At 46.0% G+C, this 20918-nt stretch overlaps 1 protein-coding gene across 1 annotated transcript in view; it reads left to right on the top strand.

Annotated features, from left to right (window-relative positions):
* TMEM229B (transmembrane protein 229B) overlaps positions 1 to 20700 on the top strand; it is a 230393-nt gene extending 209693 nt beyond the window's left edge. The window contains exon 3 of the transcript XR_016440296.1: positions 20484 to 20700. The gene's annotated coding sequence lies outside the window, so the exon portion shown is untranslated. The remainder of the gene's footprint in view (positions 1 to 20483) is intronic.
* The last annotated feature ends 218 nt before the right edge of the window (positions 20701 to 20918 follow it).

Raw genomic sequence — 20918 nt, forward strand, 5'->3', positions numbered from 1 at the left:
TTTTAACCCTAGCTCAAAGCATTAACTCAGGTGTCAAAATTTTAACTCAAGTTGAACATTAACTCAGATGTGGAAAAACTTTCAGTGAAGCATTGACTACGCTGTCAAGATGCTCACAAAGGCTGGATTTTGTTTTTATGAATTTGAAAGAGATGACCATTTAATTCTAATGACTACAGGACTGAAGGAAAAGCATCTTTTGATTATTTTTGCCGAGTTTGTTATGGGATTTTTTTTATACATATGATCCAACAAATTAATGCATGTTCTAATAAAGTAATATTTGTCTTTGCTTCAATTTAAAACAATAATATAGCCCTTGGCCCTTAGCAGATTAGTAAATCTTCTAGTTTCTCTTTAACTGGAGAAAAATGTGTTTTGTGTTACATGTGACAAGGCACTGCACCATCTGCAGCCCTATTTAAAATTGTAGATCTGCACGCGGACAGAGCTACTCAGTACAATCTCCTCAATGACTGTGCATACTAGGTCTCTCATTACCCGTTTAAAGAGTTAAATTGTGGTTCCCTCTCCCCCATGGCAAGTTCCAGCTTCCTTTGATAACCTTCAAGACCACATAGAATGCCCCTATTTTTCGACTTTTGCATTATAGTGCCTTGCCCTCATCCCCTCTGATCTCTCAATAAAGCCAAAACTCTGCCTGCCTGCTTTCCCTTTAACTGACCTTTACACGTAGAATGCTGTCCTGAGTTGGCCCACAAAGATCTTTCCTTATTCAGATCCCCCCTGAAGATACCACAACAAACTGGCTAATTGAATCATCTACTTCTCTGTTACACTTGTTTATCCTATGAGTGATCTGTGCATTTCTGCATGGTGAAGAGGTTACATGTTGCATGGGAGTGAAATGAGGACAGTAGCATTAAAACTAGGAATGGGTGTAGTAGGGCCAGAGGAGGTTCTGGATGGTGAACGTGGTATAGGAAGGGGAGTTTACTGTGCATAAAAGAAATGCAGACAACTGAAACAACTGTTAATGTATAATTGACAATCCGAATTCATCTTCTCACCCTGCTCACTGTATTCACAAGCTGTAGCTCTTTCCTCCCCTTGCATCTGTTTTCCTGTGGTTAGGGTGGGCTCTGGGCCTCCTCTGTGTTGGAAGGTGTATAGTATATTTTGAGCACTGCTGCAACAGAAGTAAGTACTGCACCCTTCCTATGTCCTCAGACTTCCCCTTCCCCCTGTGCTGTGAAAGCTGAGCTCCTCAGACTGATAACGTTGCAAAGACAGATCCTATATGCCTCTTCTATGAATGTCCCAGCTGCCCCTTTGCAGCAATATGACTCCATAAACGCAACCCTCGGTCTCATCTGTTGTATGCTACTACTTTCACAAATGAGTAAGATCTCTGCCAGGTGCCATTGAAACTTCTCAGGTCACCACACACCATAGATAGAAGAACTTTACTTGAGGCAACAGTAGGAGTTTGTTTTTTTGTGAGACAGCTCCTTTCAGACCAGGTTATTTTTTTGCCTGACATCCCTAGCAATCCAGTATAGAAATTTGCAGCAAGTAACATTGGGAATGGATGGCTGAGGTCCAGTTATATATTAACAGAACACATGCAGCAGATTCTGCAAAAAGATTGCATTTCTTTATGTACACTGGGCATCTAGGGAGACTACAGAGACACAGTCAGCATGGCAGAGGACATAGGTGGAAGTCTCTGGGGCCCAAGAGAAATGAGTGTTTTGTTACAGTGAAAAAAAATCCATAAAGGTGTTCCTGGCAGCATTTGGCAAACCTGCTCTAGTGATTTGTCAGGACACTCTGATCTTGAGAGGGAGTTCATCATAGAGTACCACCTCAGTTGAACAGGTCTTCACATACCTATGAAGAGGTCTTGTTACTCAAACATCCCAAGTTTGGGGCCCGATCCTGGCTATCCTTTCTCTAGGGACCTACCAAATTCACGAAGTAGGGTGCACAGCAGCTCCTTTAATCTTTCATGTTCCCCTGTGTGCCTCTCCCCCCACTGCCACTGACTGGCAGAGGGGCCCCACCCAACACGGAAGCAAAAACCACAGTTATAAACGTGGCATGGTTTTTGCCTTCCTGCCGATTAGCAACAAGCATCTGGGCTGCTGGAGGCCTTCAGCCAAATCAGCAGCAGGAGGCAAAGACGGTGGCGTATTTAAAACTGCAGTTTTTGCCTCCCTACTGCTCAGGAGTGAGCTACAAGCACAGCCCCTCCACCAGTCAGTGGTGGAGGGGCATGCAGGGGAACCTGCAAGATTAAAGGAGATGCCACGCACCCCATTTCCGCTGGGAATTTGGTAGGTCTCTACCTTTCTCAGATGAGCAACTCCTCACTGTATTTCAGTGGGATTATCTGTGTTGACTAAGGAGTTCTTGGCTTTGTAAAATTTGTACGGGCAAATTCTTTCTGGTTACAATACTACCAGAGATGGTTGGGGTGGGGGGGGAATAGCACCCCTACTTTGATTCCTGTTCTACCCAAACTTTAAAAGCAATTGCTGGGAGGGGCAGCTGCATATCTGTTCAAGCAGGGCTGAGAGAGTTAATTGACTTTATGGCTCATTATCATTTCCTTCTTCATCTTAATCGCTAAAGTCTCCACAAGTGTTCATCATTGGCAGTTCCTCACAGCTGGGGATGATTGTCTTCCATGGTTGCCTTATCTGTGTGTCTGAAGATGTTTGATGAGGTCACAAGCATCAACAGCCCTCTGTCCTTTTGAATGGTTTTGATGTTGTACTAGTCAAATTATCCTTTCTTCTACAATTATGCTGCCTGTGAGCTATTCCTGGTAATGTCTGTCTTCAAAGCTGTGAAATAGAAGGCTGTTTTTAGCTCTAGCTAAAAAACTTAACTCAGGTATGGTAATATTAACTAAGGTGTAGAAATGACTGATAGTGAAGTATTGGAGGCACTGTCAAGATGCTCAAGAAGGCTAGCTTTTGTTTTATGAATTTGAATAAGAAATGTACATATATGTATAATGATTACAGGATTAGTAATGTAAACTATTTTGACTTTTTTTTTTGCCTAGTTGGTTGTGGGGTTTTTTTTTTAAGCTTTATATATAATCTAGAAAATTAGTGCACATTCCAATAGCTATATATGTTTTTGCTTTGATCTTAAACTGAATAAAATAGTGCTGGTCCCTTACCATATTAGTAAAGCATCCCATTTCTCTTTAACTGGAGAAAATGTGTTGTGTTATAGGTGATGTACCCCACTTTTCAGAATCCTAGAGCCTCTCATACTCTTCCAATACTACCATGATATTGGAGTGCAGCTACCCGATGCAGAAGTCATCACCTGGCCAGCATGCAACAGCCTGCACCAGTACAAGGAAGGGAAGAAATTCTGTTTAAGGATAGTGTAGCAAATGCCTGTTATCACAAGATGTGCCATAGGATCTTGACTGAACACACACACAGGCCAGAAAGAATCTCAGGGTGCCTGTACACATGCAGGACACCTGCTCCGATACCTTCTACTTGGAATGTGTCAGAACAGACTCCATTAATTTGCTAATTAGAATGTTCCAGCAGCCACACTGTAATGTGTGTCCTGGGGACAGCAAGAGAAGGGAGCTGGAAGCCACGCCTGTGGGACATGGCAGGAAGGGGAACACAAAAAGAAATAAAAAATGAAACAATCACTTACCTGCAGGAGAGGCAATACCGGAGGAGCAAAGGGTAGACCCTGCGCGGTTTACAAGCCATGCCTTTATAAGATTAAAGCCGGTGGGTGATGTCACAGGGAATCACCAGCTGGCAGGAATAAAGGTGGGCACCAGCAAAGAGGCGGGGAGAGCGAGAGAGGTGGCGGAGGTTCTCCATGCCAGTAGCAGGCTGCGCCGGTGTGAGCAAGGACAACCCGGACAGGGAGTGGCAGCAGAGGATGCTGGGGCTCCCTTCACCAGTGGTACCAAATCCAAACCCTGGAGAGGGAGGAGCGCTTGGGGTGACACACCCTGAACATCGCCGGGGGAGTGTGGCGTTGGAGGCGATAATTGGCAGTGTGAAGAAGATGACGACCACCCGGTGAAGGAGGCCACAACCGACCCCCAGGAAACAGAGGTCCACCTGCCCGGTCGCTTCCAGGTATTGGGCTGTGGAGACAGGCTGGGGACGGAGAGGCAAGGGAGACTCCGAGGGAATGGCGTCGGGGGGAACGTTGCCAAGTACAGGCAGGAGACCTGAGAGGATCGGCCAATAGGACCCTGTTTCCTTTTTCTTCTTTTTTTCTCTTCCCTTTGTTGGTGCGAGGGAGCCCGTGCAGGCCTCAGGTGTGGAGCCTATCAGTCTCAGGGGACTCCAGACACAGTGGCTGAGCTAACCTGCCATCCCTCACTCTGAAAGTGAGGGGATAGAGTACAGTGCCTCGAAGAGGAAGCAAAATCAAGAAACAACAAACCTTGAGGATTGGCCATTTCAAGACCTGGTGTCCCGCCGGAGGTTGGTGTAAGGTTGGGGCGTAGGGGGGGTGGAGCCCCACAAACATCCGGCCAGCAGAGTGGCCACTCCTGAGGGATCTTCAGAGGATACCCCCTCCACTGGTGTTACATTCAAAGTTGTGGCAGGCGAGTTTGGAGGTGGTCTCCAAGGCAAATGATGCCCACCTCAGGGGTTACACAAAGCTATCGAACACATGCCCTTTACAGCTCGGGCCAAGGCAGCATGTGAGTGGGCGTTCAAAGCCAGGTGGGTGCAATGTGTATTCAATGTTCCCACATTTCAAAATGGCAGCAGAGGTGCCTTAACTAAAACTCCCCCACCACCATTTTGAAGTGTAGGACACTGAATACACAAGATCCTGCAGGCATTTTAATTAGAGCAGCTCCCAAGAGCCACTCTAATTAAAAAGCTTCCCCCACCCTGTAGCATGTATACAGACACCCCCCATTTTTAAGATGTTTTCCAAAAGATCCCTTCTCAGTGTTGTATTCTGTGGCAGGGCACTGTTGGTGCCTGCAACTTTAAGGGCTAAGCCAGGGAGAGGACAGGTGCCTGATGAGGGTGTCCATTTATTGCCCAGCTCTCTGTGCTGAAGGAGAGCAGTTTGTGACCTAGGAGGTAAGGACAAGAGCTTATGGGGATGGCTAGGAGGCTTTTGGTCCTGACCCTGACTTGAGGCACCCACAACTGGTCAACGCTGGGGCCAGGACCAGAAGGGTCAAAAGGGCCAGGGGCCCATTGCAAGGAATGCCCAAAGCCGAGGGCCTGGGGTTCCAATTGGCTTTGGAGGTGAGGCCAGGGCCTGTCTGGCCAAAGGTCCGGGGGGCAGGGGGGCACAGCCGAGAGTGGGAAGAGTGCAGGGAGCTAAGCAACCCATAATGAGGGCGGAGTAGGCTGCCTGATAGGAGGGATCCAGTTAGGGCCCAGACTGGAGAGTTATGTGACCCAGTGTGGGGTTGGAGATGTCAAGAACTTAGATGCCATCTGAGAGGCATGGGCTGCAGTGTAGGGGAGGTTCAGAGCCACAGATAATGCCCCCTGGCATCAGGGCAGGAAATGGACAGCCTCCCACCTGGGTAATATCTTAATCATTTTCCATCAAGGCATGGCAGAGGAGAGAGGCAGGCGATTAGCCCAGAAACAGGCAGGCAGGCCAACTTCTGACCAGCCCCGGGAAGACCCCCTGTTACACATTCATTTTATCTGCTTCAGTTACTAAAGGATTAAGACTATGTAAATCCAGTTAGGATATAAATGTCTGGTTCCACAAACCGTCCATGGTCCAAGCCTGAGTATATTCTAGAAAACTACCCACAGACTATTATGCCTGATAACAAGGGACACCAAGCCTAAATGTCAGAGAAAATTATGTATATAAAAGGGACCCCCGCCTAATACCTTGGCAATAAAGGAACTGAAGAAAAAATGTTGAAATACAAAGGACTGAATTTTCCACTGTCCCATACTTTGTGGTCATTTATGCTGGTGAAGATTAGGTGTGAAATACCACTGTGACAAAGGGGCCTACTTGTGGCCAGTCACCATACTGCCTGCCCCTCTATCTATGGCAGTCTGTTCTGTCTCACCTGCCACAACTTACTGTTGTATACCTGATGAACAATATGGGAGGCTGCTTATTTAATGCCCCAATGCCTAGGGCTCCAACCTTCCTATACTATACCCCATTCTTTGCAGATGGCATCAGAAGTGCTTAATGGCTCCAGCCCCACCCTGGGCTCCATAACATTCCAGTCTGGCCCCCAACTAGATCCCTCCTAATCAGGCAGTCTACTCCCTGAACCCTTCTCCCTCTCAGAAGTGGCCCCCTCTCTGGGACTTCTGGCCACACAGGCCCTGGTCCCACCTCTAGGCCACTCAGAACCCCATGCCCCCTGGCTCTAGGCATCCCTCGTGGTGGGAACTCTGGCCCTTTTGACCCTTCTGATCTTGGCCCCAGCATTGACCAGTTGAGGGTCCCTCTGGTCAGGTCTCTGAGCAGCTAGCCCACTCCCTCTGAAACAGGTCCATCTTCTTGGGCCCCTTCCAAACACAGATCTTATGCCCCCTCGCTGGACCAACACTCTGCCCCATGCTGGGGCCTTGGGGTCTTATACCCCACAGGCTCAGGTGTCCAGAAACATGCCTAACACCACTGCCTGTCTTACTAACCACTAAGTTGTGGGGCCTGGGGTTATAAAGTTCCCCTACCTGCCTTTCACTGGCAAGACAACTGGCTGGCTTGGCATTTCTGGGGAACTACCCCACCATGGGCAGTCCCACCAAGCTATCTTTCCCCAGCAGGGTACAGTTTCAAATCATACTCAGGACCGGGAGCCTCCTGCCATCCCCATAGCTCCTGCCCTTACCTCCAAGATGTTGTGGGCAGTAGCTCTAGCCAGGTGGTGTTCCTCTGGCTGTCACCAGCAGACTGCTGCCTCAGTCCTGAGGGCCTGAATCTAAAATGGAGGCTGATCAGCCCTCTCTTCCAATCACATGGCCCTCCTGTGTTCACACGACTGCCTCACCAGGGCTGGCCTGCACCTGCTGGCTGCCCTGCTGCTACTCTAGGCCCTTAAAGTGGCAGGCACCAAAGGTGCTGTGCCATGACCACAAAAGCAAAAAGGTGCTTTTGATGACCTACATTTGGACAGCATTGATGTAACTTAGTGGAGAACTGTATCCTGAAGAAGCACTTTAAGATTTCTTCTGCAGTGACAAGTCATTTCAGTTGTCACCTAGTCCCAATTCAGGCAAAGCTGCTTCTGACATCAGAGAATTTTACCTGAGTAAGGGTGGAGCAAAAGTTAAGTAAGGACTTCAGGATTTCACTCAAAGTACAGAAAATGGAGCCACAGAAAGGAGCTGGTTTCTGCAGATGCATCTCAAAGCTTGCAAAATTCTTTCCAGGAATCAGTTTTCAAGTGCTAAACCATTTTGTGATGTAGCTGACTCGCACATAAAATGCCCCATCATCTTTTTGCCATTTGCAGAGTTTACTAGCTTACCATTCAAGGGTAAATGTCAGAGAGGATTACTGTTTGGGAATGTAATATCTGTGGTTAGAGTCTTATGGTGACTGTAAGGGTTCCTTCCTCTCTCACTCTCTCTCTGTCTCTCTCTCTGACACACACACACACACGTCCAAAGAACACACACACACACACACACACGTCCAAAGAGCACCAAAACATTATACCCCAAAAGTAATCCCTTTATTCTTCATCCTTCAGTAGCAGCCAAGTCTAACAGTCCCTATACACTGCAGGAGGGTAAAGTTAATTAGCAGAGGATTGCATGTCTGTCAGTGAAAATGTGCTTTCTTGGCATCAGCCCCCTTGTTTGCTCTTAGTAGCACTGCAGTATTCCACAGAGCTGTATCAGGAGTCATGGCTGGGTAGCCAGGAGGACACTGCAATGCATCTTCTATAGGAAGGATGGGTCTGCAGTAATTCACAGAGACCTCCCAGTCAGCCGCTTTAACAGGAAAACAACATATGACCCAATGTTTACGGTTAAACTATCTCTGGGCAAGACAGCAAAGGATGCAGAAGATGAGAGGGACCTACACTGCAATTTGGTTCTGGATCTCAACTTACTCAAACTTCTGAAGTGTGTGAGTCTAGGGCTTTCATGTGGAAGAAATGTTACTCAAAATCAGTCTACTAATAGTCTGTCTGTCTTTAGGCACAGTTCTAAAAGGCTATGAACAGTGTTGTCCTTCAATGGTAAAAGTGTTAGGGCAGTAACAACATTATTTTTTTCCTTTGTTTTAAATGTGAAGAAGGAAAGGGTAAGCGTGGCTGGATTCTTTGGAAGATGCAGGAGGGGATGAAGAAATTTGCTGTCACCCCAAGTGTTTCTCCTGTTTCTTCTAAGAGCATGTTGCATTTAAGTTTGTAATGAGTTAGATTTTTGCTCAAATATATTTAAGGGGGGGGCATTTCTTTCTCTAGGTACTTTTGGCAGATACTGAGGAAAATAATCCAGTGGAGATCAGCAACTAATCCACTACAAATCTCAACCCCCACCAAAAGCTCATTCCCTGCATTGTCCTGCAAAAACTCCTGCTGCTGTTTCAGTGCTTCATATCTCAGCTGATAGCCATCAATCTGAAACTGCAAAGCATTCATCAGCAGCAGTCCCTCACAGGCGAGGATGATTGTCTTCCATGATTGCCTTATCTGTGGGTCTGAAGATTGCTGACGAGGCTGATCCAGCATCAACAGGTTTTATTGTGACTTGGGCACATGTTTCCACGCAGGGTGGGTGGCTCTGGATTCTTGGTTTGATTTGTGATGTGCTATTTCTGCCGCTCCACCTTTTCCATCTTCTTTCGTCATCATGAGGTTTCAAAGTACTGAGATCCTTGCAGTAGACTCTTCCTCCATTTGGGGCGATCTTGGGTGACAGTCTCCCACAAGTTGACGTTAATGCTGCATTTTTTCAAGCTGAGCTTGAGGACATGCTTGAAACTCTTTCTCTTCCCTCCTCTTGAGCATATACCTTGACTGAGCTGGGAAAATAAAACTTGCTTTGGGAATCAGGAGTTAGACATCCAGATAATATGACCAGCCCAGTGAGGTTGATGCCGGATGATCGTCACCTCAATGCTCATAGTGTTTGCTTGTGAGAGGACACTAATGTTGGTGAGTCTGTCTTCCCACTGGATTTGAAAGATCTTCTTCCATCAGTGTTGATAGTACTTCTCTAGCAGCTTAAGGTGTCTCCTGTATGTTGTCCACATCTCAGCTCCATACAGCAAGGTTGGGGTCATGACTGCTTGATAAACCATGAACTCGGTTTTGGATCTGATGTTGTGATCTTTGAACACTTGTTTCTTCAGGTGTCTGAAGACTACACTTACACATTTGAGGTGACGTTGGATTTTTTCATTGATGTCAGCCTTTGGCAAAGCCTTACCCATTATTGAAGGAACAGGATAACAGCTTTTTCAAAGCATCTTCATTCTGACTCGTAGCACCTTCTATTATTTCAGTCCTTTTTTTATAAAGAAGAAGCTTCAGATATATTTCTTATCTGATATTCACTCATCCTTCCAGTCTCCCTTTTCCTATCAATTCATAAAATTAAAAAAGAAGCAGCATCAGCAAAACACAGAGCTACTAATTCAAAGGAGGTGGGCGTAATCCCTGTGAGTCCTTAGATAGTCTGACTAGGGCAAGAGTGAATCATTTAAACTGGTAGAGTGGTCATTTTGTAAGTTCCAGACCCATTTTCTACAGTTCATTTTCAATTTTACAAGAGAAGACTGAATAGGGATGTGGTAACTAGTTTCTGATACAAAGAGGGTTGTATAGTATAAAAAAGACAGCAATTGATTGTGCTTTGGGTCCACATGGAAAAGGGCAAAACGTAATGGGTTTAGATTACAACAAGGGAAACATAGGTTAGACATCAGAAAAAAACTTTCTAGCTATGAGTGTGGTATACTGGGACTGTCTAGAGAAACTTGTGGAGTATCAATTGTTGGAAGACGTTAAATGCAGGTTAGACAAACCTTTGTCTGGGATGTTTAGACAGACAATCCTGCTCTAAGCTGAGGGTTGTATGAAGTGGCCTCCTGAGGTCCATTCCAGCCCTATTTCTGTGTGGTGCTATAATACTAAAACCTCAGAGGCATAGTTCTGTTTTCACTTACACTAGCTTTACTTCTGTATAACTTGATTCTCCATTCTGGACCTACTCACCTACAATAATGGAAGAAAAAAATCAGGCTGCATTCTTTGATGTTTATTCTTTTTTAAAGTTGAGTTGCAAGAGTCTCACTTTTACCTTTTCATCTCTTAACCTCAGTGATTTATACAGTAGCATAATTAAGATGGGGTAGGAGGGTAGGGGGACAATTATGGCTATAGCCCCAGTGTTGAAATGTTGCAGGGATGGGGGGAAGGGAGATCTTAAGCTTCTCTGTTTATGAAACTTTAGACTTGCAAAAGTGGCCCTGATTGTGAGTGCCTCTGTTTTAGACACTCCCCCACCCCAGTTTGGGAAACCTTAATCCTGATTTTAGAAGTGCTGAGCAGCAGCCACTAAAAGCAAAGGCCATAGCAGCTGGACTCAATGATTCTCAACTTAGGAACACAAACAACTGGGGTATCACAAAATTAGTGTCCCCTTTGGGCCCTCCTCTGATGCTGAGTTCCTTCCCAATTAAAACAACATTAAATACAGCTGAGGCCTTCTATAGCTGCTACTTCATCATTGCTGAGTCACATAGCCAGGGCAGACCTGTCACTACAAAGAGCCATGGGAGGAGGAGGAAGAACTACCACAGAGAGCCATCATTAAGTCAGGGTGTCTACTTCCTTTCTTGGCCTACAGATGCTTTTTCTGTGGAGTGGAGTGATTGTAGGGTCCTGGCCCTCAACACCTACTAAAGAGGCCTAGAAGGATGTAGTAGAGAAGGGGCCAACAACCTTTTTCAAGCTATGGGCTGGAACAACTTGGTTCTGATACAGGCTGATTAGCTTTGACAGGGCATCACTGGTGGTGGGGGTGAGGGGGCTTTTCCTATGGCCCTGCCAGAGCCACACAACTGGGAACTGGCCTGTGTGTCACTGTTTCTTCCAGGTTTCCACTCTCCAGGTACAGTGTGAGCACATTCTCCAGCTGGAGTGGTGCTGCACCAGGTCCAAGCTGGGTAGAGAAGGGAGCCCGGGCAGGGATCAACAGAAATCAGCATGGAAGAAGTTTCCAGCTCCTCAGTCTGGCTCAGCTCCATTCCAGGTGAAAGCTGCATTCACACTGCAGCTGGGGCATGGGGCCTGGGAAAAAACATCAGCAGCACAGAGCTGTGCTGGGCCTGGAGATCTGGAAGCTGCTTCCACACTGCTCCTGCTTCTCCCCACCTCCACCCACTTTCTCTACCCAGCTCCAGCACAGCTTCATTCCAGCTGGAAAGTACATTCTTGCCAAAGCTGGGGAAGAGAGGGAAGGAGAAGGAAGGGAAGGGTGGGAAGAAGAAGCAGTCGTGTTGGGCACAGCTTCCAGCTCCCAACCCCGGAGCAGCTCCTTCCTGCTCAACTCCAGTGCAGGCATGGGTACAAGCAAAGCTCTGTGGACTGGATCTAGTGGCTCTGTGGGCTGAATCTGGCTCATGGGCTGTATGGGTGCAGACAGAAGTGCAGCTCCCCATTGTAACTGAGAACGCTTTGCAGGAAATGATCTGAGTTACAATGATTGCCTGGACCAAACAGAAGTTCACTGTTGGTTCCAAGAGGGAGGGGAATCTAGCTGCTGACTGCAGCCTGCAACCAGTTGCCCCTGTGAAGCTGCGAAGTTTTCGGAATGAGAGAGGGAAAAGGGAGCAGAGAGAAATTGTTTTAGGTGTTCCCCAGCCAGTGCTGGTGGGTGAACCTGGGAGGTGGGAGGCTTGAATACACTTGCCCACCATCCAGTGAAGGCTGAAAACCCCCCAGACTGAACCCCCTCTGCTCCATTTCCCCACTCTCATTCTGGGGTTGACAATGGGAGATCCCTGTGTCAAAAAAACCGATGCCTTAAAAGAAGTGGGGCAGCACACATGGCAGCAGCATACACCGCTAGAAACTGGAGCCTAGCTGTCTGGAGCCAGACTCCAGCTGCTGCCCAGGGTCCGTGCTGCTGGATTGCTACAGCTGCAGCCCCCAGAGGCCCTCAGAACCCCAGATAAGGCTGCTTAGGTCAGCCTGGGTGCTGGCCCCAGCCTCCCCTACCCCACCCAGGGTAACGTGCTGTGCAGGCATGCATGAGCGTTTCCCAGGGACAAGCACCAGCGGCACATATTGTAGCGCTGCCCTTTGTGCCCAGGGAAGTGCATGTTCCTGCTCGTGGGGACGTGCCCCAGGAAGGCACAATTGTAAGAAAGTCCCACTTGGCCTCTTCAGCCCTTAGGTGAGGCATGCTCAATGCAGATGGGATCCTAGGCAAATTTGGCTTTTAAACAATATAACTCTGTAAACAGACCCTTGTACTGGAAAGTTCTGGGACCCATAACTCTATCTATCTTCCCTTATAACAATATATTACAGATAATTGTTTGGGAAAGAAAGTAGTGCAGATAGAATTTCAGACATATGTGGTGTTTGAATTCTAAGATCAAAGCCCCTTGGAAACAAACACAGAAACAAATTACACTATTAAATGTAATTTACTAATGGCTCCGACAATGCTGGTGTTGAGACTACTAGTGAAAAAATCGGCATTGTATAAAATGTAATGAATGAATATTCCTGTGGCTTTGATGTTCTCTTGCAAGTCAACAGGAGAAAAATGATCCTTCCACAATAGCATCTTGTTTCAAAGAAACCTAATGAATATTTGTAATGGAAAATTCTCATCTATCCAAAAATAACTGATTAAAATTAAAATGTATTTTGTAACGTGTTTGCCTTTTACTGAATACATGGAAAATAAAAACTCCCCAGTGACCAGGCCCACACATTTACTGTGGGTTTTTTTGTGAAAAAAATTGCAATTATTATGTCTTGTTTAGCCATAATTTTCCTCTTTTGCTGCTTTCCTTTTCTGTAGTTTTCCTTTATGCCTTTGTTATTTCCTTTTGAGTTTCTGCAGTTTTACAGATTATTATTTATGAGACTCAGTACAATAATACTCTGAAGTAATACAATCACGTTGTGACCCCGATTTCTTGCTGAGTGCTACCAAAAATTCATGCAATTGTCAGCACTGAGTCAGAAACATACTCTGGAAGCAGTCCTGTTAAACGCTTATTTGTGAAGTAAGGTATCACGCACAGAGAATAATCTTTTTATATGTTTAACCCACCCTACCCCGTTCCAACGTGCTTGAGGCATTACAGAAACACTTCAAAAGCAGTTAGAAATGACGTACATTAGTTAACCTGAAACAAAACCACATATTCTGATGTCAAAATGGAGAGAGCCTTGCACAGAGGTGAACTGGGCTTCAAAATGAAAGTCTTAGGGGAAAAACAATATTTTCGGGGGGGGGTTTATAAATTGAAAGGACTAGGCCAAAGTGCACACTGTAGTTGGATGAACTTCTATATTTTAGGGACAGCTGCAGGAAAAGCTTAATCACCCAAACTCAGTAAAGCACCTAAGTGTATGCACTTAATTTTACATACACACACAGCTGTCCCATTTAAGTGTATGCTTAAGTCATTTGCTGCATTGTTGCCTTGGGGCTTAAAAAAGTCTATCTTAAAATCCATCTGCCATCCCATGGGCAAAGTGGGAGCAATATGGTTGTTGGTACTGCCTTCTGCACAAGCGGTTTGTGGCAGAGACATCCACTTGGAAGTTCAAGGCCTTCCTAGTCAAAAGGCATTTACTGTCTTTGTAAAGTCATCCTAGTACAATGGATAAAAACTCTCATACATCAGGGTAAATGCTAACCATCAACTGTCTGCAGTTAGGGAGCTATTTCCTCCATTGTTATTGTGTTTCTTGTTATTACTAAGAATCATATCCCATCCAATCTACAATGACTCAGAGCAGCTTATAATAAATAATAAACAATGCACGGATACAAAACAACAGTAGACTATACAGACAACACCCTAAGACAGCAGGCGGCTAACCTGTAGCAGGAGTGCCAACAGTGGCAAGGGCAGCCTTGTGTGTGACATGTGGGAGGTCAGGGAGGAGACAGGCAGCAGTGGCAGATAGGGCAGCAAGTAAAAGAAAGCAGCACAACAGGGCAGGGAGCACAACGGGTGGGGCTGGGGGAGGCTTGGGGGCTATAGCCACCCCAAAATTCACCTTAGCACCACCCCTGCCAGCCCCTATCCAAGCCCCCCACCTCTCCCCTGAGCTGCTGCTGCCACCCACCCTGCACTGGCACCCACTCAGCTCCTGTCCACAGCCCGTAGATTCACGGCACCTAAAGTGGGTATTGTTAAAAAATGAATAGGTATGTTTGGCCAGAAGATGTATAGCACAGCCCTGCAATTTTCTGTCTAGCCCAGCTCAGCCCCCACAAGGGGAAGAGGCTGGTGCCATCTCTGGAGCACAGGAAAAGAAACAGAGCAGCGGAGCAGGCAGGGATCAGAAAGCAGAGCAGCAGATGGAGCAGAGAAGGGGATCAAAATGGCACTTGGGGCAGGTATGGGGCTAATTTGTGGCATGCCTGGCAAAAAAGTTAGCCCCCCTACTGCCCTAAAACTTGAAAACTCAGTCCCTGGCTCCCAGTTTTGCTTCCCTGTCACCCATAAAAGGAAACCCTCCAGCTAATTCCAACAGTGCATGTCTGGGCAGATTATATTTTAATTGTCCATTATACGGCTGTCTTGAACCTTCCTCTGCAGCATCTGTTTCTCAGCACTGTTAGAAAGAGGATACTGGACCCCTGTTTTGATCTTGTTTGGTTCCTCCTGGTTCCTATGTGGCTATAACACAGAATGCCTTCCCCCTGTACTTGGATGAAGTAAGAACAGGGTGGCAGAAAATAGGCTACCAGAAAAGAGCTGAAGAACCCCAGTTATGATGGCAGAGCAAAGGCAGCCTGCAAGGATACCAACTGCAAAGGGGCAGCAGGTGCAGGTACCATAGGTAAGTGGGCTCCAGGACTCAGCCTGCAGATCACAGGCAATACAACACTGGGTTGCTGAATAGGGGAATTAGAGGCACCTAGGTCTTACTAACAGCAAGCCAGGTAAAGTGACCAGAAGAGGGAGGAGAAGGGCCATAAAAGCTGGTGGCCAGGGCCCAACACTTGGATTCTCATGACCGAAGGAGCTCTGTGGGGTTGTATAAAGGAAAAACAGTCATGTGTTTGGTTTTGGTTGCTGTATAGAGTTTGTATTGCACTATATGACTCAGGGTTGCTTAAAGTGGGGGAAGGGGAGGCCATGAAGGGGTTCCTGAGAGAAGGGGCTATTACAGAGGATGCCAGAGAAGTACCCCACAGCTTGGGGGCTATATTCCAAAGATCTAGCACAGGGTTGGGGAGCCACCATAGAAAGAGAAGGTGGTGGAAGCATGCTGGTGTCTTCATCTGTTGGCTTAAAGCTTAACATATGCAGCCTGGACTGTGGTGTGGGGCATTGAGAAAGAGACTAGAACACAGAAGAGGGCCTGGAGGGATAATTTCCCCATGAGGTGGTCCAACCAGGACCTGGAGGGGTAGGTGCTGAGAGAGACAGTGAATGCCCTGCTCTAAGTAGGAGGTGGGATGGACTTACTGGCAGGCTAGTGATTAATTGGATGGGGTAAGACACCCAAAGCTAAATTCTGGTTCTCTGAAGGTAGCCTCCCAAAAAGATTAAGTTCAACATAAAGGCAAGGCAGGAAAGGGAGTGAGGTTGGATTTGGGAAACTATAGAAAGAGAATAGGCATAGGGTGGCCTGTAGGGGGTGCTGCAACTTGCCCTTGGAGGCAGAGCCTGTTACAGTAGGTAAGTAGCAGAATATGTAATTATTAGGGGCCTAACTAAATTGTGGCAGAAGTGCATTGCATGGAGGCTCCTCTAATCTTGCTTTCTTTGCTACTTCCCCCAGCCCCATTCCCCCCTGCCGGCCATGTCACTGATTGGCTGAGGGCCCCGGTGGCCCTGCTGCCTGTTGCTGATTGGCCAGGAGGCAAAAACCAGAGTTTAAAATATGCTGCAGTTTTTGTCTCCTGTCTGATCAGCAGCAGCCAAGTGGTTGGGCTGCTGGGGCTTCTTGGCCAATCAGTGGCATGAGGCAAAAACTGCAGCATATTTAAAAGTGCAGTTTTTACCTCCCAGGCTAGGGACAGACATTCAGAAAGCCTGAGCCTGAATTGATTCAATCTGTGCAGGTTAGTCTAACCTGGCTAGACTAAACAGGTTTGAAACCACACAGACATCCCCTCTGTACTAAAGAAATGCAGGCACATGCCTGCAGTGGCTGAGGCTAGAAGCTGGCAGGTGCTAGAGCAGCCCTCCCTTCTTTTTCACAGTGCTGAGCTGAGAGGGTGGTCAGGCCCCCGCAAGATGCTCTGATTAGGTAGGAGATCTCTCCCCTTCCCTGCTCCTGACAACCCCAGCAGGGAGTTTATAATACAGTGTTTATCACCCCTAACTCAGTGTTTATCAGCCCATCAAGAAAACAAAAGCCTTTCTCCATTAGTTCAAGCTCTTAAACAACTTTTTCCAAGGAAGGGATGGAGGAACACTACAAGCTACCTGTTGATTAGCTCCAAAAAGCCCTAAGCCAACACTGTCCTGTCCGCCTTTGTCCTGTCTCTTATAGCATAGACTGTAGCCAGCATGTGGTCTGCTAGCTAATGCTGAGAGGTGGCTATATAAGGCAGAGGGGAGGGGGAGATCCCTTCTTGAGCAGGGAGGGGAGTGGGGAGAAGCAGGAGGAAGCCAGGCAGACCCTGCTGTACATGCAGTCTCTGCCAGAGCTGCAGCCAGGGAGCCGAGGCGGGGGGGGCCCAGGCCTGCTGGGCTGTACCAGAGAGCAGAGTCCTGCCCAGAGTTGCAAAGCAGCTGGGATGCTGGAGGACTTTGATTTAACTTAAACCAGGAAGGGGTCTGGGACAGACATTGCATAAACTGGTTTGGCCAAAATCACTTAAGACTGTTACTATGTTTAACCAGGTTTACCTCAAACCAGTTTCAGCCATTTTCAAACTGGTTTATGTGCACTGAACATCTGTTCTGTTACAGGTGTAAACCAGTTTCTGATCACTTAACCCAGTTTATGTGTAACTTTTGTCCCTAGCCTAATACATTAAAACATGCAGAATGCAAAGTATGTGGAGCCAAAGGCCATCACATTGAAAAAGTATCTGGAATAAAATGTTCTTCTACCTGATTTTTTGTGTGTTTGTTTGTTTTGTTTTCAAATGAGAACCACAGGACTTGGTTCAGCCTCTGTGTTCCCAGAATTGATTACTGTGGCCTTCACAGCATAATGAAGTGGGTCTTTCTTTACCAGTAGCAAGGCAATTCATCACTCTTGCTGGTTTTGAATGTTCTTGTCAAGGCATGGGTTGAAAACAAGCACCCATGTGTAGACTTTTTTTTTATGTGCTGCGTCAATGATGCAGTTTCCTTTTTCAAGGACACTTCCAGCATTCTGCTCCCCTGGGGAGATAAGAGCATGGAGTTTACGCTGTTTTGCTCTTGCTGTCCAGGCAGAAATCACTACTTGTTGCCTCTGCCCCATTTCTTCTCTATAGAAGCTTGTGTAGCTGTTGTCTGACACCCTGAGGGCTGTGGTTGGAAGGGGGGAAAAAATTGTGGCCTCTGAAAAGAGGCATCCAGGATTGGCTCCTTGGGCCATTATTGGATATTCTACAAGAAGAACAAACAGTGGGTATCTTTTGCCAGTTCAATTTAGAAAAGCTTGGCTCATTTTAGCCTAATTACTACCTCTGGACTGGGGAGGCCCTACTCTCCCTCAGACATAATGAATTGTAGAATATACTTGTAACCATGGAATATGACCAAAAGGGTGGGAAATCATTGGCTCCAATGACTGGCCACTGTAAAACAAGCCTGCTTCATGTTGCAATGGTTTAAATCTAGCTCATGATCTTTGCTAATGAGACACTGTGGGTTTTAATGTGTTAGCATGTAAAAATAGAATAATAGGGGAAGAACAGGGTTCACCTCAGTCAGCTACAAACTACCTTATCCTGTGTTGGAAGAGGCCTATCAGCTGTGTTGCTACAATCAATTTGCCAACAGTGCTCCATTGCAACATCCCAGGAGAGACTGTATGAGAGCTTGGGGTGAAGGTGGCAAGCAGTGACAAATCCATCATCTCTTCACAGTATCAGCCTATAACTTGATACAGGACAGACATGGCCTCCCAAAGTTAATCACTGTCTTTCCCTCTCCTGGTGTCCTAGTAGATTAGTGATTTGAATCTCCAGCAGAAGACTCAAATGGAGTTTTAGGCCTGGTGTCTCCTTTGCTACTGACTTCAGGTTTTTCATAGTATCCATTAGTTAGTTAAAACTTTCTCTGGTTAATCAGACCTATACAGTGAAGTTGTTATCAACTGTATGGACTCCTCTACTCTACTCCATTTCCTGGTTATGGTTACAGTCCTAGTCGTGATTCAGCAAAGTATTCAACCATGCGCTCTGAAGGGAGTCCATAATAGACAGGGGAACTTAACAGCATTCTGTTCATCTTGATGCTACAGCTTAAAGTCAACGGAGCATCTCTTTCCTCACTAGGACATCAGATAAAAGGTTCATCACTACTACAGTCTAGGGATACAAAATCAAAACTTTGCATTGAATACATGTGATTAAATTTAGGGCTGTAAGAACATGGCTGAAGTTCCCACACAGAACTAACTGGAATTGTTTTCAATTGTACGTTTTCATCTGCAGCTGCTGGATATGTTGCAATCCTTTCCCAGAGTGGAGTATATTGGTCACTATTAGTGGCTTTCCTTCCAAGTTTTGTCTGAGATTCCTTATGAATCAGCTAGAATAAGGTGAGAGAGTGTGTGGAGATGGGTTGCATTTTAAATATGTATTCTAGTCACAATTTAAGGGATGGTCAAGTGACTCCTCAAGAGTCAGGACCACTGGATTCTATGTCCAGTTCTGCTATGTCTGGACCCCCGGACTGCCAAGATTCTTCCCACTGTGTTGCCCTCCCAGCAAGCCTCAGTTTCAATACTTTACACCGGGCCCTGCAGCTGCAGTAAGGTATCTAATCTCTGCTGGCTCTAGGTTGTTACAGATTTGAACCTGTTTTCAATCAGGTATACTGGTTTATATGTGATTTCTGTCCCCAGCGTAGGTGGTCCCCACTTCGGGTTATAGAAGAATTTAAAGGTCCTGCTCTCCATAGAGAGAGTCAGCCTGGAATGCCCAGAGGTCACCTCTTCCACAGGCAACCAGTAAGGAGAGAAACAACAGAAGGATTTGTTAGAAAAACAGAACAATAAGCGAATGAGAGCAGAACAAGAAATCAGTAACCATGTGTTCAGACAGAGAGAGATAAGAGTGAACAATCAGAAGAAAATATCAGAACATTGATCGCTTCTTATCCTGTATCTTAACTCCAGAGTTGTAGTCCTTAGTCAGCTTCCCAAGACCGAGAGCAATCTCTGCTTCTGGCCTCATGCCAGAGCCTTTTAAATCTGTCAACTTGATTTTCCTAGCCTCCTCAGTTGGGGACCTCACCCCTTCCCCCTTTTACCCAGGAAGACTGATGGCAAAACCATCCTTTCAAGACAGGCTTTAAGTACCTTTTAAGTCTGGCTATTTACATTTGTCAGCCCTTCATTTTTAGGGGTGCTTATGCTATGCATAACTTCCTGGCCCCCAAAGGTGGCTGTTTACAGGACCACAAACTTGCATCCCTTTTAGACCTGTAGGCTTCTTTATCCCATATACTTTCTCTCCTCTATGATCCTTTGACTAGCTAGGTGTCAAGCTGCTTACTCTTTTTAAAAAATGTAAATTTATCATTATCACGCCAGATCCATGCTTCCTATGCCTCATAGCAGTCAGAATGGAGGCACATGGTCAAACCCTTGCCAAATGCTAATTCTCAGCCATTCTCTCTTCTAAGTGTAAATAAGTGATGGCCTTTTAAGTTAATCACTGCCTTACTGACCCAACCTTGGATGATATATAATGATGCATCAAATTTTCATTTATATCAAATACTATAAAAGAACAATAAAACTGAATGCAGCTTTACATTAGCTACAGTTGGCTAAAATAAGCACCACGGGAGTAAATCTAATCTGGTAAAATATCCATGAATGCTACATGAACTCCCAAAAGTAACTTTATCTTGGGGTGATTCTGTGCTACTACTGACTCACTCACCATGTCGGAGAGCAGATGGGTCACTTCTCTGTGTACCATGCTCCCTTTACTGAAATGAAGACAATGCACAGGGCAATCAAAACATTTTGAGATCCTTGGTTAGAAGGCGATATAGAAGGACCAAACATTATTTAAAGTCCAGGTTCTTATTTCCTCATTGCTTTTCATCTTCAAACCTAAAGCTCTGTGATGTGGTACAGAGACATTAACTAATCCCCAGTAGAGGAGAGGTTAATTCCATCTTTCCCTGCCTCTTTCTTTGCACAGGTGCTCAAGAAGAAAGGCTATTACAAGGGCTGCTGGGGAGGAAGGCTGTGAGGGAGCAAGCGTTTTGTGGTACAAGGAAGGGCTGCTTGCTTTATATAAGGTAATTCAGTCTTAATGCATACTGGTAAAGATTTGCTTCTTCTTATAAGCAATCCTTGTTGATTACTGTGCTGTCATCCTGCCAGTTTACAGCCTTTTAATCTAACAATAATTTAATGCAAAGTCCCCAGACATAAATAAAGACTGCTGTTATCTCTTTAACCAGAAAAAAACCCTAAATGAGAAGGAAGATGATCTGGTGGGCAGTCTGGTTAGAGGAGAAAGGAATAATCCCAGAGGCTTCTTATTCAGCATATTGGGCTGTGGACAAAAAGCAAACACAGCTCGCCCTCTGACAGCAGCTTGCTGCGCAAAGCTGTTACATGCAGGTTGGGT

This window comes from Crocodylus siamensis, chromosome 2 (genome assembly GCF_052110815.1).
Source record: "Crocodylus siamensis isolate JL-2025a chromosome 2, ASM5211081v1, whole genome shotgun sequence".
NCBI lineage: Eukaryota > Metazoa > Chordata > Crocodylia > Crocodylidae > Crocodylus > Crocodylus siamensis.